Source organism: Odocoileus virginianus, chromosome 11 (assembly GCF_023699985.2).
Source record: "Odocoileus virginianus isolate 20LAN1187 ecotype Illinois chromosome 11, Ovbor_1.2, whole genome shotgun sequence".
Taxonomy (NCBI): Eukaryota; Metazoa; Chordata; class Mammalia; order Artiodactyla; family Cervidae; genus Odocoileus; species Odocoileus virginianus.
This window is the reverse complement of record NC_069684.1, coordinates 22,141,717-22,147,196: the sequence shown is the minus strand read 5'-3', so window position 1 is coordinate 22,147,196 and position 5,480 is coordinate 22,141,717. Positions and strand designations below refer to the sequence as shown.

The window sequence follows — 5,480 nt, the reverse complement described above, 5'->3', positions numbered from 1 at the left end:
TGTTTTTCTTTCTAGTACTATCATTTGCAGACATTTTCTCAGTTATTATGAGTCAAAATGGTTGCTCTATAAACCTGAAACAAATGGAGGAATTCCCCGGCAGTCCAGCAGCTGGGACTCAGCGGTTTCACATCTGTGGCCCAGGTTCAATCCCTGGATGGGGAACTAATATCCCACAAGCTGCATGGCCAAAAACAAAAACAAAAAGGCAGATGGCAGAGATAGAGTATATGATGGATAAGCCACATCCAACTGCAGAACACACTCAACTCTGGGAAGCACTGGCAGGATCCTTTTTGGTGGGGAGCATCTGCAATATGGTGCACTAACACCCAATGGCCAGGAGAGCCGGCATCAGACTTCCATGCTAGTTCTCATGAGCTGGTACTCAGGTCATAGGAAAGAGAGCTATAAGACTAGCACACTTAAACAGACTTTTTAAGCAGAGTTAACAAGTTACCTCCAGTAAAGAGAGCAGCAGTATGGTCTCATGGAGCTGCACTGGCTCTTAATAAAATGTTACAGGCTTCAAATTTCAGAAGCATTTTGGTGGGTACTTTTAGGAAGCAAGCTTGAATGTAGCTTTTCTTTCCTTGTCTTCTGGAAATATAGGAAATATTTATTTTTTATATTCTTAGAGTCTAGCACAGTACCTGGCAAATGGCTCAATAATAATTTGTTAACTGATTGGTTGAATGAGTGAATGAATCTATCACTCAATCTAATAAAACTTTTCTCCTTTCTGATCCACTCTGTGTCTTCATTTAAGCATTTGTCTGTGAAGTTTAAAGTGTTTATATTCACATTATGGTGCATTTGCTTGTGTTGTTCAACACTCTAAAATCTATAACATGTTAGAGTGGAATTCTACTTTATTTAATAAATTACAAGGTAGATAAATAGGTATGTCAAAAAGATGTTTAGGATTTCTTTTAATAAATTAAGATAGAGGTTCTTAATGAGGTTAATAGAACAGTGCCAATCTAACTATCTCATTATTAGCTGGAAAACTTGAAGCAGTTCAGATTTCTGGGTCTTACTTCTATATTTTTGAAAATTTCCTCAGATGATCCTGATACACAGTCAGGTTTGAGAACCACTGCCACATTCTTTAAGGTAAGATCAAAACTTTGAAAATCCTAGCTGTTGGCAGTTTTCCTGAATTAGATCATGTAGTACAGGCCCACTGAAAGCTACCAAGGTAGCTTTGGGAGGGAGGTACTGGTCTTTCTGAAAGTTATACTTCTTAATGCAAGCATTTGCCTAGTGCTTCTCTGGTCTTTTACCAACAATGTGTTTATTGTGTGTTCATAGTCTCTTTCTCTGAAGGCAAGTTGGCACCCATTATCTTGGGCTTTTGAGATAGTTCTTATTTCAAACAATCTTCCCTCTTATTCTCACGAGTATAGATGTGCTACTAGGATCCACACTTTGGAGATGGAGTTCCATGCTCACAGAGATTGTAAACCTGCCCAGTGACTTCAAGCTGGTGAGGGAAGCTCAAGGTCATGTTTGTCTCATTATACCCTTTGCCTCTCCGTTGTGACTGTAGACTAGGGGCTTATACTGACTCTGGAGCTCTGTATACATTCCTCTAGTCCTTGCGATAACCTTGCAAAGAAAATAGCCTCTAGAGTCCTCCATTTTGTGGATGGAGTTTTTCAAGAGTTCATTATCTCTAGTACATTGTTGCCACTCACATACTCTTTCGCACTCTGGCAAAGATTGCTCTGTGTTCACTTAACCCCATTGCCTTTTCCTCATGCATGCACACCCACACTGCATTTCCCAGTACCTGTTGTCATTAGATGTGACCATGTGATTGAGTTCTGGCCAATAGAATATGGGCAAAATTGATCACTCCACTTCCAACGTTAGCCCATTAAGAAGCCCCAGTATTATCCTTTGGGCCTTTTCTCTTTTCCCATCGGCAAGCTGAATGCAGCAGATGGGGAAAATAAAAACCTAGAAGATTCAGAAAAAACCTTGATTGTGTGGCTCCTTGTCAGAATTCTGTGGTGAGAAATAATTCTCACTGTATTAAGATGGCCATGAGCCTCCCCTGACTAATACATCTGCCCTGTCTTTGGTCCGTAGCTTCTGCAGCTGTAATACCAATCTCTGACCTGAGAGACCCAGAGCAGTGGGCAAAGGGGAGCATTCTCTCAAAGGAGCTGCCAGGAGGGCAATGTGACATAAGGAAAAGCACTGGCTTGGACCTGGAAGAAATGGGTTCTCATTCTCACTGTTGGTCTAAGTGTGTGAACTCAACTGATTGCTGTCACAGCCAGAGAGTGTTCCCCTGTGAAATGAAAATAATGAGAGATGACATATATAAAAGAATCTGGTCATGATGCCTAATAAATCTAAGAACTCTTCAGAAATGTAGCAAGAGTTTGGCAGAAGCTGGGACTTCCCCGGTGGTCCAGTGTTTAAGAACCTGCGTGTGCAACTGCTGAAGCCTGCAAGCCACAACTAAAGAGTCTGTACTCAGCAACAGAAGATCTTGCATGATGCAATGAAGACCTTGTGTGTTGCAACTAAGACCCAATGAAGCCAAATAAGTAAATAAGTAAAGTTGCTAGAAACTGAAGGAAGTGTCAAAGAGGAAGACTTTGTATCAAGTCCAGAGAGTCAGAGGTACCCCCATGGTTATACTGGGCAACGTCCTGCATGACAGCTCTGTAGTGAGGGTTCTATGCATATTATGACATATTTGACCCTATGATGGCTCTAGTAGGCTTGTCTAAGTCACTTGCATCTGAATAACTTTTTGAGTCTTTTTTCCCCCTGCTTCTTTCTTGTTTCAGGGTAATGATAGAATGTCAGTTCAATGAGGAGAGGCCTGCCATCTTTTTACCTAATGTACATGGAGCACCTACCACAGGGCCTGGTACATTGCATGTGCTATATTTGTACAGGACATATTGTATTTGGCTCAATGACTGACTCATCTCAGAGGAACAAAAGGATGATTTGTTCTTTTACTTTTATCCTCACATCTTCTTCCTCTCTCCTGCAGGTGGAATGGTCAAGCCTGTATATTTAGACTTCTGGACAACTTTGCTTCTGGGGTCGTTTGATGACTTTTTGGTTCACCTTAAAAAAAAAAAAGGGAATAAGAAATTGCCAGGTATTCAGAAGAAATTCCTCACCCAGTTTAGTACTTTGGTTTAAAGAAGTAGAACTGGCTTTGAGACGTAGATGGGAAGCTGGTAGTAAGTTCTTCCAGGTCTGTTGGCCCTATCCTACTCCCTGATAGAGCTCTGGTTAGACCAGAGCCTCTGATGGGGTTGGGGACAGGTGAATACCTCTGATCTGTACATAGAGTGCCAGACAGGGTGGCCAGTTCATCCTAATTTGTCCTGGTCTTTCCAGGTTTGAAAACTGAAAGCCTTGCATCCTGGAAACCCCTTCAGTCCTGGGTAAACCAGGACAATTGGTCACTACTGCCATGTTTCAGGATCTATCATCAGAGATCAACATGCCAAGCTCTTAGGGAAATTAAAATAGAGGAAGTCTTGTTCAGGCTTCAGAATCAGGAGAGCAGTCCTCTGACTGGATTCCTTGCCTGCCTACAAGCAGGCAAGTCAGGCAGCACTTTAAATAAGAAAGGGAGTGGGTTTTGGAATTCTTGAGCCCCTGGAGGTCTGGCCAACCCCAGGGTCTACTAAAATCCTATGAGTAACAAGGTGAAACAAATGGATTGCAGAAAGTTTAAAGTAAAACCAGAGGTACATTTTTGCACACAAACTGATAATATCAGTTTGCAGCCTGGGATTTTAAGTGAGAGCCCTCAAAACTGCAATTTGAAGTTTCACCCATGAGGTGGATGCACTGCCCAAGACCCTTTCCCAATTGGGACCCCAGATTACTGTTAACAAGGCACTTCCCAGTGCTGTTTAATTCGGCCCTGGATGTTGGTGTTGGCCCAATTTTGTGATGTATGTGCTGTTACTTCTCTCTGTTGTTTCTATTTCTTTTCTTTTAATGACTATATATTGAAATTAAGTCAAATAATCTTCTATAAAAAGTTGAAATTGTTTATATGTGTAATGAGTAATTTCTTTTGTTAACAAATCCTTCAAACATAAAATGAAATTAAAACTTTAAGCAAAACACAAGCATAGCTGGAGGAAATGGAACCTTCCACATTCAATGGACCGTGAGGGCTCAGATGTTAAGAAGTCAATATGCTGAGATGAACTGAAGAACAGAGATCTTTCCCCTTTCCTCTGACTGCACCAGTCTTCTGAGATTCTGAATGTTCCTATGAAGGGGCAGCTCTTCCACTGATCTTTGTCTACCCTCACAGATGACAGAGAATTCATTTCTTGTTTGCTAGCAAACATACAGAAGGAGATTTAATTTGACTTGGAAAAGGAGGGCAACGTGATGTTTCTTATATCTTAGGAGATGAGCAAATACATGTTAGTTACCCAAGACTTGCCCAAAGGCCCAAAGCTAAAGAGTGTAGAATCACTACTTGAATAGAGCTCTATGTGGCTCAAATGTTGGTTTTCTTTCCATTCTACAGCACCTTAAGAGGTATTGAATGAAACACTGAATGAAAAGAAAAACAACAATTTGTCCCTTCAAGTGGACTTTTAGACATGCTCTCATACATAACTATCTTTTTCTTTGTTTCATCAGATTGATTCGATTTAGCCTCTATAGCACCAGTTTCCTTTTCTTTCCAGTACAAATTTCTCAGTCTGACATTCAAGACTACTGGCATTCGCTCTAGCCTACCAGCTTTCGCTCTAGCCTACCTTTTTGGAGGAACTGCCCATGACATCTTCCATGTATCCCGTGCCTCATCCAGGCAGGGCTCTCTCTTCGTGCTTTCCCCCTCTAAATGTCTTCTGCTGAGCCTACACCATGGAATGCTCTTTTCCCAACCTCCTTTATCAAGATCCTACTGTCCTTCAAATTCTCATGAAGACTTCCTTGATCCTTCCTTTCTGATATCCTGAGTTAAATATGCCCTCATTCAATTAGTGCCATAATAACTCATTCTGCTTACTAGAGGGTTCCTTGAAGGCAGATTATTTTTTTTAATAATCTCCAAGATGACTTAGAACAGCAATCTGTACACAGTAGGCACTCTATACATATTTGTTGAAATGCAGTCCAGAGAACTAAAGGGAATTTAGATTTTCCCTGGTGTATGACTTAGAATTGGAACAAAAGCGACTTTGCTAGAGTATGTTTGAGAAAAACCAGGTAGGGAAAAAACAGTTAATAGAAACAGAAGTGAGAGAGTGAGGCCAGCAGCCCATTTCATTCTAAGAGTGTCCCCGAAAGTCTCAGAAGGAGCCAGAGATTGATCTCTCTGACCTTTCTCCAAGTGTCAGGACACACCTTCCTGTGGGTGGAAGCCTATCCAAGGCTCTGCTTCCAACCTGCAGTTAACCAGGGAAAGTAGTCAATTAGAGAATGCGCTGGATCTGACCTCCTGGCTGCTGAATTCACTGAGG

General features: G+C 41.4%; 1 long non-coding RNA gene across 1 annotated transcript; it reads left to right on the top strand.

The window, feature by feature from the left end:
• Nucleotides 1-1,064: 1,064 nt before the first annotated feature.
• LOC110128756 (uncharacterized) lies at nucleotides 1,065-4,045 on the top strand. The gene is made up of 3 exons (XR_002311271.2): nucleotides 1,065-1,116; nucleotides 1,410-1,489; nucleotides 2,098-4,045. It is a non-coding gene; the product is annotated as an uncharacterized lncRNA (long non-coding RNA).
• The last annotated feature ends 1,435 nt before the right edge of the window (nucleotides 4,046-5,480 follow it).